Source organism: Manduca sexta, chromosome 15, assembly GCF_014839805.1.
Source record: "Manduca sexta isolate Smith_Timp_Sample1 chromosome 15, JHU_Msex_v1.0, whole genome shotgun sequence".
NCBI classification, from domain to species: domain Eukaryota; kingdom Metazoa; phylum Arthropoda; class Insecta; order Lepidoptera; family Sphingidae; genus Manduca; species Manduca sexta.
In genome coordinates, this window is record NC_051129.1 from 771,490 (window position 1) to 784,381 (window position 12,892).

The 12,892-nt window shown below is 38.1% G+C and overlaps 2 protein-coding genes across 3 annotated transcripts in view; one reads left to right on the plus strand and one right to left on the minus strand.

Moving 5' to 3' along the window:
• The window catches only part of LOC115453008 (serine/threonine-protein kinase SMG1), a 142,913-nt gene that overhangs the window by 103,216 nt on the left and 26,805 nt on the right, over positions 1–12,892 (minus strand). The window lies entirely within an intron of this gene.
• The window catches only part of LOC115447796 (5-hydroxytryptamine receptor 1A), a 37,700-nt gene that overhangs the window by 6,906 nt on the left and 17,902 nt on the right, over positions 1–12,892 (plus strand). Inside the window, exon 1 of one of the 2 annotated variants that reach the window (XM_030175027.2) lies at positions 7,432–8,274. The exons of the other annotated variant lie outside the window; for it this stretch is intronic. The gene's annotated coding sequence lies outside the window, so the exon portion shown is untranslated. Of the gene's footprint in view, positions 1–7,431; positions 8,275–12,892 lie in introns of those variants that run through there. 2 annotated transcript variants of the gene reach the window in all.

Below are 12,892 nucleotides of genomic sequence, written 5' to 3' on the forward strand. Positions count from 1 at the left end.
GTCCTATTGGAAACGTATGAGTATTAACAATATCACTATAGATTAAAGATCTTTTTTATAAACTGCTATGACATTCTGTCCCAACACTGTGCGTCGTCTTTTAATATACTCCTTAAACCACGACAGCCATCAAATACTTCGAAATTCTCACTCGCTATTGCTGTGCTGGTTTTATATTGGTTTGAAGATATTCACTTCCATTGACATTATTCGAAGACACGTAACAGCTCCTGTCACAACATTTGGCATAACTTAGGCGTTTCATTGATATCCGTGTCTAAGGAGACGGCCCGAGAGACAGAGTGACATCCTACGAATAATGAAAATACAAAAAATCATGACATACCGCCACGTCAATATCTGCAGGCTAAACAGTGCGTCAGAATATCAGTTTCATCCGTATTGGAATGTGATGAGATCGGAACAAAATAGATCGTAAAGATCGTAAATTTCTGTAGAATAGATCCTAAAGATAACATGCGAAATCTTATGGAGGTCACGCCAATCATCAAGAATGACTACGGGTAATAGGTTCTAAAATCGATACCAAAATTCATTTGTAGTCAGCATTTTGCGGTAATAAAATCATTTACACCGCCACAATATTTAATATACATGGTCAACTCGTGGTGCGGTTTGAGTGTCACTACTCACACGGATTATGGATGTGAGTGGATAATAATTGGCGCGCCGACCTCCGTCCACAAATGTTCATCAAACACGGTATATCTAACAAATATCTCAATATTTCCAATTTTGATTGTGTTTACCTGAAATTACTGCACCAAATATCCTATTTATGGTTTCAAAAAAATTATTTAAGAATATAACAAAATAAATATGTATAAATTACACTGATACTAACAATGAGACTTAATATGCAACAGTGAAATCGTTTTACGAGTCCAGACGATCGCTCCAAATCATTTAACGTCCCAATACGGTCTTCCAAATCCGCTTCATAGAAAAGGAAAAAGAATAGACTGCCGAATGTACATCGCCCTCAGCCACAATTCTAAATTTAAAAATGATTCCATATTTGTTATATACAAATCGGTGAGAGTAGTTATCTAAAACGCCCAGAAATGCACATTAACAGTACGTTCGAATATAAATCTGATTCCCAGAGGCCAGGTGTTAAACAACACGACAGCAGGCCGTGCATCATTCTTATCTAGCAGCGCTGAGAGCTATCAAAACACGTCTGTTAACGAAACATACTTGAATGAAACTCTTGAATGGAAATTCGGAGGATAAATATAGACTACACTACTCGCGGTTCATCAGAAAAAAGAATTGCTAATATGCAAGAAACATATGAATTATAAGTACATAAGTTACAAATTGAAGGCATACATTAGTAAAATCCGCATTCAAAAAAACACTCAAAACCTACGTTTCTTTTAAAAAAACACATAAATGAACATGAAACATATAAACGGGAATTTAAATAAATACATATCCACAAAGGATTGGCAGTCTTTGTGAGCGAGCGCCGCGGGCCGCGGACACCACGAGACGACCAAAATATTTAGATTGGGCCCTTTTTACTTTCACACTCGTTTACATCTGAATAAATGAATAAAATATAAAAACGATAACTAACCGTCCCCCCGCATCTCTGGCACCGTTGTTATTTTACGATTGGGACTTTAAAATATTGAATTGCAAATTAATCAGGGGAGTCCAGAATAGGGAGGTTGCCATCAGACTGGCGACCGGTCGTAAAAACAAACAAAACTTGAAAAAAGTGAAAGGACTTGAAAAAATGTGTTGCGGTGATATAACATTGAAGTGGATTAAAAGAGAGTTGGAATGAAAGACTCGTCGAAATAGCTGATGTGAAGGATTTTGACATATTTTATACTCGAATGGATAAGGACCACAATAATAACAGTTAAAATCGCCTCACGATCTCCGTTGGCCATGTGGCTGGTTCTGACGCAACGAATCGTATTCTGAGTACCACTTGTTTTTCATTAAAAGTTCGAATTTTTGTATTATCGGCAATGTTACCCGTCTCATTGATATCCCAATGGACAATTTGTTTGATTTGTACAATACAAATCAAACAAATTTTCCACTGTGCGTATCCTCAAAGGCACCATTTCCAACCATCCCAAACAAGTTGACGCAGACGGCGCGGATATTTACAGGCGCGGAAGCCGATAGCGCGATAATGGCAGATTAGATACCCGTAATGAAAACTCAATGATATCGCGACTGGAATACGCGCGAATCACACACACTTTCATCCCCAAGGAGGTAGGTAGAGGAGTAGCTAATAAATTTCCAATCATCACAACCACCGCAATACCAATGTTGTAATTCTAATTCCACTTCATTTAATTTGCTTGCACATCTAGTGACGGCTGATAAAAATCATTGAATCCCCGTCCACGAGGAGGGGCGGCTGCCCCCCGCTGCTCTTTATACCCTATAATCAATAAACAATTATTCGCTGACGACTGCCGTCCTAGTCTTTGTTTCATTCGGTCATAAATATCCATTTACATTTATTGTGTTATGGTAAAAAATTACGACGCGGTATCGATTTCATCTCCGCCTTCCTTGTGTTTTATTAGAGCCTATTGTTTTCCGGTTCATTATAATCGTTCTCCCATTGCAATATGTGATGTTGGCGCGTTTTATTAATTCTTGTTGTCTTTACGTTTGCTTCTGCTTTTCCTTTCAATATTTTGTGTGTGTAGGAATTGTGTGTTTGTTATAGATTTAGAACACTGCTGAATAGAAGTAGTTTTGAAAACACTTCATCATTAATATTTTCGTTTAAGATATTTTCAGTTACAATTGAGATTGGAATGACAAAATTAAAACTGTCCCAGAGATGTGACAGATAGCAAGCTTATCGCTACATAAGGCCCTCGTTTAATGCCATGCAAATTTATATTTTCGGACCTAAACATTGTACTCAGCATTACGATTTTACAACCAAAAAGGCTATCCCCGATAAAATCAAGTCTATAAATAGTAGCGAAAGTCAGTAGAGGAATTACTTACCGCTCGCCGGGGCCGCTCCTCGGGAGGCGTGTAATGACCGCACATACAACCCGTGCCCCGCTCGGAAGCGAACCGTTTGCTCAACTAACGAACCTCTACAGATGCGAGGTAAAAAACCTGATTGAATAAACTGAGATATTTTTCCTGATTTCGAGAAACAATCACGGTTAGAGTTCTCTTGAGGCCATGTTATATATTTATTTGATACAAATACCTCAGTGGCGTAGTTGTATTACGGTAAGTACTATTTCACTGTTGAGGACTCAGGTTCGATCCCCAGGTCGGGCAGTGATATTGGGTGTCTGGCTTTGTGTCCGATATAGTGCTAGGCTCCCCCCCCCCCGCCCCGCCCCCACCCTTATCACATGAAGAGACTGAATACATACGGCGATAAATGGGTGCACCGGTAGCGCCTTTGCCAAACCCCTTCGGGGATAAAAGACGTGATAGTATGTGTTTATACAAGTAATAAAGTAATACTAGTTACATGTAACATTTGCAATCCAAATGTGAAAAATTAATTAAGTAACCGACCATAATAACATATGGAAAAAAATATGAACGATAAACACAACTCTAAACTACAAAACAGACCTCCGATAAGCGCCATAAAGATATTTCCAACAACAAAAAACACTCAAACAGATCCACAAATAACTGAACAATATCAAGTATGAAACCAGCCGGCCCACCTTTATTTAATTACTATAAATAACGACTCCGGAGCGGAGGTAAAGCGCGAATTAAAGTAAATCCGCTTTGTCCGCACAATTGGGTAACGGCCACATTGCCCGGTTATAAATCGTTAAAACTCGGACCGTATTAAAACCGCTGAATGTTACTTTTTCACTGGCGCGTCTGACATTACGCACGACAATGGCTATTTACACGGACTTACAATTATCATTTAGAAAGGTATTTTTGTCCAAATAAATGCTACTACGATTTTACGAACTGTTTTGATACTTTATAATATATGATAGCAAATTCAAATACCAAGAGAATAATGATCATAGAAATGCAACATCAATATTAATATATTTGTAATCTGTACTCGCGGCTGCGGTCGAGAAAAATATTTTCCTAAATAACTGTAAACCGGCTCCGTGCATTTTTAGAGTCATTTGTATTTCTGAAGTCACTCTTCAGCTTTGAAAGTTTCTTTATTTAAATAACCACTCGTATATTTCATAACATCATGAAAATCTTCAAAAAAACAATAAAATTAAACACCTAATTAAGAAACTTTGAATGCTACTTTTCAGCATTGTATGAGAGCTCTAGAGAGAAGCCGGAGAATCATCTAAGCACAGCGAACAATATACTTCAACAGAAAAGAAACACACGGAAAGATGATTTAGAAAATCGTTTTAGTAATGAGCGGGAGTAGGGCAGCCGGGTGTAGGATGGCCAGATGAAACTGAGTAAATTCCCAACGTAAATAACATCACTCCTCTATCCCCGAAGGAGTAAAACAGCGGAATACACTCTGAATTTTTTTTCTCTCCATGATGTGACAAGCTTATCGCATTATCCACTACGGTTTGGGCATAAAGAAATGAGTATTTTTCGAAATAATTGGTTCACTTTACTAAAAAAACAAGACATAAGAAAACTAAAGTACTTATTTAACACATTTTCTCAATGGCTATAATAATTTAAATTCACCACAACTTGTTTAATCTACATATATTTAACGACCCTCTTTAACTCAAGACAAGAATTTCGCTTTATTTCAACTTCTTTCACGACGTGAATCTGGCCTTACACGAATTCCTTACGTTCTCAACAAAGTCCCGGTCGTATCCCGAATATTCCGGTCGCGTGGCACACCGGCATCTCTTTACCGCCGTGTAATTAGTGCAGGCGTCTAAGACGCCGAGTTGATTGAGAGCGAGCGTTCTGTGCGACAAAAACGAACGCGTCGCTCTTAATTATGTGCACGCGGGCTTACAAAAAGTGCAGGACAGAGAGTTTATATGTCTTCAAATTTAACGTATCAAAGGACCGAGTGCGCACTGTACTGCTCAAAGTTCTGATGTGCATCATAGTACTTGTAATTATTATCACCGGACAAGCTTCCTAACTGTCTAGTTGTTAATATTATAAACCATGTGTTATACCCCACTAAGCTCGCTACCAGAAGACATTACAACGTGGTTAAAGTTTCATAATTCTAAATATTCCACTGTCTACTATTTACTCTCTCAATCTAAACAAAATAAGGCTTGTAGATTGCTGCTTGACGGAAATACAAAGTGGGTAGAACCAAATAGACTCTTACATACAATAAACGCAGTAACTAGTCAGTAATTAAATATTAGAAAAGAATAGTTCCAAAATGTACTGTAAATAATGTACTTTCATATTTTCCTACTCAATTAACATTCAGTACATCCTGATAATGGTTAATTTATATAACCAATCTCTTTCCCGCCCTGCGGTGTCGGCAACATGAATTATTAGTTAACAATAAGCAATTAATTGCTCGGCTTTAGGATATTAATACAGATATATTACAGTTCATTAATTTGCAACTGCCTACCTCGCTTCGGTCCATTATATGGCGTTTCCTAATAACACGTCAGAAGACGTTGGACCTGACAAAGCTCTCAGAAATTCCGCCATATTGTGTTCATGATGCGTACGTAACACCCATCGATGCTACAAGCAATGTAATATAGGAGAGCATTTTTTTGTTGTATAAATGAACTGTAATTTTTTTAAAACAATAAATTATTATTATTAATTATTTTAAATACCTAATATAGATGAAAATATTTATACGCGTGTTTTCAGCGCGCACGTTTATATGTGACTGACTGCATCGCGTTTAACTTGCGTTTAAAGTAAGTCATCAAATTGTATAAAAACGTCGTGTGCATACGCTGTAATGCGACAACTGTGTGAGTCCACCGCGTTCTAGATAACCATAGCTTTATATTGGGAACATTATATGAGGGTTATTAGTGTTAAAATTTAAACCATGTATTTTATTATTCATATTGAAAAAGGAAATGTAAGAATATATGCATCGTACAACTAATTCATAATTTAGAACGCAGTTAAACATCTAGACGTAGAAAAAATATACATCGAACCAGCAAGCGATCGTTTTTCGACCAACTGGTTGACTACTGTATTACGGCATCGTTTGACGGTTACGCAGCCGTGAAACGGTTATCACACGCTCGTTTCTTATTCAACGTATTCCGGTATGATTGATTATACCATTCAGCCGCGCATAATACTGCCATTTGTATAGCTTATTTTTTTTTATATAACTGAATAATTAAAAGAGCTAGGTCCGGCTTATGGTAAGCTCTTTGATTGCTTTGAAGCTACATCAGTCTGTACTCAAAGTGCTTGATGTCATCGCACCGCATCCGTCTTTATTTGACATCCGAAGATTCATTGTAGCTAATACACACTAAATATAACGTGCTTTATCATTGATATCGTACTAATTTTATTAATCATTACATGCATTTTTATCAACTATCATTCGCTTGACCAGTAAAGGAAAACATCATGAAGAAATATATCTACCTGAGAATTCCCCAAAAAAAATTATACTAGACTAGCGTGGTGGACTAAGGCTTACACTCTCTCAGTATAAAAGCCTAGCAGTGAGCAGTATATAATGCATTATTATTGTAAAAAAATCTACTAATAAGACCCCGTATCAAACATTCATGGATATATCCTCAAAAATGTGGCAACTAAATAATTTTCCACCTTAGTTATGAGAGTGGATCTATATATATCGGACACCATTTTCGGTATTAAATCAGCCTAACAATAAAATATCCCTTCAAAGAATAATACATCCAAAGAATTCATTTTTACATTTCGGAAGGTTATAAGTAAACTGTAAACATAGTACATCAGGAGCAGGACACATTGATGGATGTTTGTTGAGGCCTTGATTCGGCATTGAGCCGCACGTAATAACACCACTCTGTTCTTTGTTCACCCGCTCGCTCGGTAATGAAGAAATATTGTTACAGAATATGTACTGTGACATGATTTGTGATGGCGGAAAATATCTATCGGCGAGAATATACGCTCACTTCTACTAAATATAAACTGAATAACAGAACAGTAAAGAATTTAAAATCAAGTATGTGTTTGTAACATCACAAACGAAAACATCTTACATATTGACTTAAATCTTGTCGCTTTTGATAAAGAAAAATATATAATAGGATAATAATTTTTAGCATGTAAGACATCGAATTGAATCACAACTAATTTTATGCCATACTAGTGACACGGCCCGGCGTGGAACGGGTAGCAGAGCACATATGACTACATTTTTTTCTGTCATACAAAACATTAATGAACTTTGCCAAACCCAGGGATCGAACCCAAGACCTCAATTTTTTGTGATTATAAAAATCATAAAAATGTCTGTTACAAAAAAATTATACTTCGTCCCACTGGTGAGCACGAGGCTCCTTTACTACTGAAAAGGCTGTAGTCTCTCACTACGCTGGCCCAGCTTTGCACGTAACGAAAGCGAACAACTTGCATGGTATGTTTAAAAAAAATAACCAAAATCTGAAATATGCACTTATACCTAAACAAGATCGGTAACCTTAACACCTCAATCTATTATCAAGCAATGAACATAAAAATTAATAAAATATAGAAACCAATAACTCACCCATAATAATGAGGTATCGGCGAGGAAAACACGTAAGTGTAAACAAGAGGAAATTCCCCTTCGTCAAACAATTCCTATTAGTCGTGTGAGAGTAGAGTGGCGAGTGCGAATGCCGACCGGCCGGCTCCGGTCGTGGCTGCACACAGCGCGCGAAGAACGCACCATGACCTTTGCCACTGCTGTTCACTACTGCGAAGACCTCGAATTTGGAGTTTTGGAGCCGTCGCCGGCACGGACAGCCGTCAGTTGCGTGCCGAACGCCGATGCGACGCCACGTGCCCCGAGCTTTACCAAAAACGTCGCAGCGCAAACTTACCGGTGATTATCGTTCGCGTGTTTGTGAAGTGTACCATGTAGGGACGATCGACGCGACGTGTGTCCAATGACAGTGGCGTTGGCGAGCCAAATACATGTGCCGGTCGTGAAACTTCGCCAGAACAGTGTTCACTCGAACCGCATCTCGCTAAATTATATTTACTAACCAGCATTAAACAATTTACGAGTGTATCGTGTGTGATATACATTAATTATTTTGTGATTACATACCGCCTCACTTCGCCGTATCCCATTTTGTGTAACTGGAGGTAATTAAAGTGTTAATTTAAACATTTGGAGTGTAGCGCGGCGGTGTAGTGGCGGGCGGGCGGCCACACTATGCAAATGCGCGCGTTCGAGAGCCGCTTCACTGTCAACTGTGTATTGTTGATGTGAATTAAAACCGACACTTTCCTGGGCGGTCACATCACGAGGCTCGCTTACGTAAGCCCCGCGAGTCCCCCCGCCCCCGCTTATGTAACTCAACGAATTTGGATACAATTTTGTGTTACACGTTCAATGTCGAATATTGAAACTGTCACGAGTATCTGTTTCCGTAGGCAGCGTAAATGCAGCAGTAATTGTGTCCAAGATGGACGTGGAGGTGGAATGCGCGCGTTCTTTTGTTTCAGCTAAAACAGTGTCTATGGTAACGCGGGCTTTGGGAGCGTTATGACAAATCGGTCGGTGGGGCCTTGGACTCGTTCGCTGCCGGCGTTGCACATTGTATGCTCGGTGCAGGTGCAGTAATGGAGGCTAAGGCAACCGCGGCACGCTCACACTCCTTGTAGAATTATCAATGATGTTTGTGCCGAACGGTATCTGTGGCGAGACTTGCGCTAATGGAGTGGCGCGACGCTCGCGTGTCTAACTGATCGAATTAACATCAGCCAGTCCAAACAGGGGACGCTCTACTGTTTACGAGCACTTAAACTATAAATCTGGGATTTAAGCTTATCAACGGGCGCCGTTGAATGTTTTACGACGGCTGGGGTGGGCGGCTTGAATTAAATGCGTGATAATGAGACGACCTACAAGATACGGACAAAAATGTATAACTCGTTCTTCAAAAAGAAAGACAAAAACAACGATACCCTTTTAGTCCTCTACACGTCCAATCAACTATCCTAAACATATTCACGAGCCAATGAAATAGGGATAATATTATACAAACTCACATTCCGAGCGTGTACTAAGAAATTCATACATAAGTTGATCCCGAAAGCGGCTTGTCCCTCGCACGGCCTACAGTGCGACCTCACCTACTCCATTAGATCAAATAAATAACATCAATACTAACTTCGGGGCGACATGTCACATAAAAATATATAATATTCTTAACCCTCATAAATAAATACCGTTATGTTCCTTACTCAGACTTATTACTAATTAGTACGAAATTAGAGTACAGTGTGGGAGTAGACAGGGAGCGTAAAGGGACTTTTGGCCCGAAAAAATCATCTTGATACTGGGATTCAAACCCGCAACCTCGCGTATATTATATTAATTGCTCGCTGCACAACAAGGGCTAATAGATATAAGTTAAAGTATAATTATTTAGGTTAATATTATATTTCCATAAAGTAATAACAGGTTACACTTAACCTTAAATAAATCAGAGGAAAATAACTTATAAATCTCAGAAATAATATTAAACGGAAAAGTACACAAAGATTTTCCTTAAAACATATTGTAGAACAAGATATCTTAGTGATTTCTTATGTTTACGCGAATGTTAGACATTGAAATTAAACTAATTTTCGGATTCTATCGCGGTGCTGGTATTTTATTTTCTCCCGACGTTTCGAAGACTTTGCAGCCTTCATGGTCACGGGGGGGACCCTTACGATTTTCCTGTCAGTACATGTCTATCAAATATTTACGAATGAATGCTTACAATAAACCCATACAAGATTACGACATGCGTCCCGAAAACTCTAACAATCGACATTTTGTAAATTGCAGCGCGCGACATTCCTGCGGTAACGGGGCCTATTAAGAAACACGTTCAGTTATTTTACTATATCGATAACAATAAAAATTGGAAAGAAGCCATTCATAACCCAGTAGCTTGCGGTATTTAATAGCATATAAAAATCTATATATACAACAATATTGTATAGAAAATAACTTTATTTATTCAGTAGAATATAATGATCCAGTCGGACAGAAGGTAAAGCTCCGATAACATCCTATCTAGTGTGTAGTCTGTACAGAATACAAGCTTTCCCGCGCATAAAACTTTATTTACATTAAAAGGACATCAACGCGATATTGGGGAAGCTTTCGGATAAAGCTGATCGGGGAAATTGAGCGGCAAAACTGTGTTAGCAAAATACACAAATAGGTCTACGTAATTTTAAATTCTTCTTTAGCTGTCCCAAATTTCTGTCTTAGGAAACAAAGAACATAAAACAATCAGTCACACAAGATTGACGTGGGTTCCAAATGTAATGTCGTTGACACTCCAAGAGCTACTAAATACTCAGCTTACTCGAAGAAAGACCTTTATAAACAAGTAGGCATTCAAATACTCCGTGAATCCTAAAATAAATAACCACAAGTAAATGAGCATACACGAAAACAAACTTACGTAGACAGTAAACTAGAGAATTAAAACTCACCCGCAGACGAAGAAGCTTTTAAACACTTTCACTCTCAGTTAATTACATAATGTACGCGTCAGTTAGACAAAACATATGTGTTGTTGAAACACATTAAGACGTGGAATGAGTAGTATACATAAGTGAATGTTTATATTTTATGAAGTAAAGTGACTACAAAAGAACAAATGTAACGCAGTATTATATATGAAATGTGACAAGCCATATGAACATTACAGGAAGAGAGAAACACACCCAACCAGTACAGGATATGTGATACTAATTTCTATAACATGACTTGTAATCTTTCGATCGAGTATTTATTACAACAAAAGTATTAAAACTAAAGACACAAACTGCAAACACGAATTGCATTACTACTGGCCACGTGGCACAGTATTATTAAATCTATTTACACAGTGAACAATCAACATTTAGAATCACTTATACACGGTTAACGTAACGCAACGTAAACATTTGTGTAACCATCGAACGAACGCGCAACAAACATCTACATTGTACATAAACTGACGGGATTTGATTAATTTTACATACACGACTTGCTGTACAAGTTTACATATGAGTCTATCAAACCCCTGTGGATTGCGTGCTGGGGGGGGTCGGGGACGAAATAGCCAATATGCGATGGACAAGCCCGCGAATCCCATTACCGAGATCGACAGTCCGCTGCGCTCGCCCGCGTCTCGTCCAATCTACCAATCTTTCCCATGATAGAAATCCAATCGACGGGAATGATTAGCGGCGGATTAAACTCTCCATCACAGACAACGGGAACTTTCCCATCGGTGAATGTGTTTTTTTATCGTTTTCCTCGTTGCAATATCGCGGGATTAAATGTAAGTGGAGTTTGGCGTCAATCGTGTTAGCGAAAAGTAAGAACTATAAATACATTTGTATCAGAAATAGCTCAGCACAAATATTGTTGTTACTTTACACAGAATATCTGTAAGCTAACGCCAGTATCTCAGAAGGGGAAGGTAGGACTACTATTAATACACTCAATGAGAATTTATTTACATCCCATGACATAACACCCATCTTGTAAAGTTTATAATTACATTCAACACAAGCCAATAATAATCTCAAGCACCTCATGTATCTTTCTCCTATCGAAAACCACAAACATTTTGTCACTTTATCTAGAATTCGAACCCATGACCATAACCCAGAACGATGCCAACCAACGAATTGTAACTTATAGATACTTAGCGAGAAGAATAAATCCTCAAATCTCATAATGAAATGGGGTCAAATAAAACGAACAGTTCGACAGAGGCAGATAGACGATTTAATTTCACGCCCCGCGAGCTCTCGATTACTTTGAGCTCTATTCGTTCTTAATCATAATTTATTTTTGTGCAAATATGGTTACTAGTTAGGTAACGCGTGGGCTTTGTGATGTTAACGTTGGAACTGTATGTAATATCTTTACGACTGTGATATAAAAATGTGATTACCTAGAGCTGATTAACATCGCTCAAAGAACGTTACACTTATCTAAGAACGAATCAAAAATTATTTGAGAACTATAATTGTCGCAGGACAGTTTCGAAAAGGTACTTATTTCTTGTAAGTACTGATAGTAATTAGAAACTAGTATAGGATACAAGTTCGTTTCATGTACTCAATCCGCTGTACATTTTAAATGAAGGTAACAGCGCCAGTGTGTAATATATAGATCCAATAACAGCCAATATATTCTGTTGCCTTGAACACATTGAAAAACTGCACCCCAAGTAGACGTTTAAGGACGCGCTCGCTCTCGACACCTACTACTACAACTTACAAGAAAATTGCGTGTATTGCTTTATAGTAGCTAAGTATATGAATTTAGTATTCCATATAAGATAGATACGATCCGACAAAAGCTTAAAATATTTGAAAATTTTGAACACTATTACAGATTACACACAGTCGACAAAAAAGTAATGAAAAACTTTATCAAGTTGACAATACAACAGGAAAAACAATAACATTCATAGCTAACAAAACAAATTAAATAGCTAAATTCTGTAAACGAAACTAATTCGGCATCTAGTTTTACAAAAGTTAGGGATCGAGGTAGACCCCCGGATCGATGGGTTGAGTGAGGAGTGCCTCTTCTGGGAAAAGTATGAGAGCGCACGTCTTCGCCGCGAGATGAAACTGTCTACATTGTGCACACTAAATTGCTTTTCAAATCTCCGAACGGCGTTTTGATATATACGCCGAGTATAGCTCCATTTGTTTTAATTCTGAAGAATAAAGGCATTTCGCGCGAAAA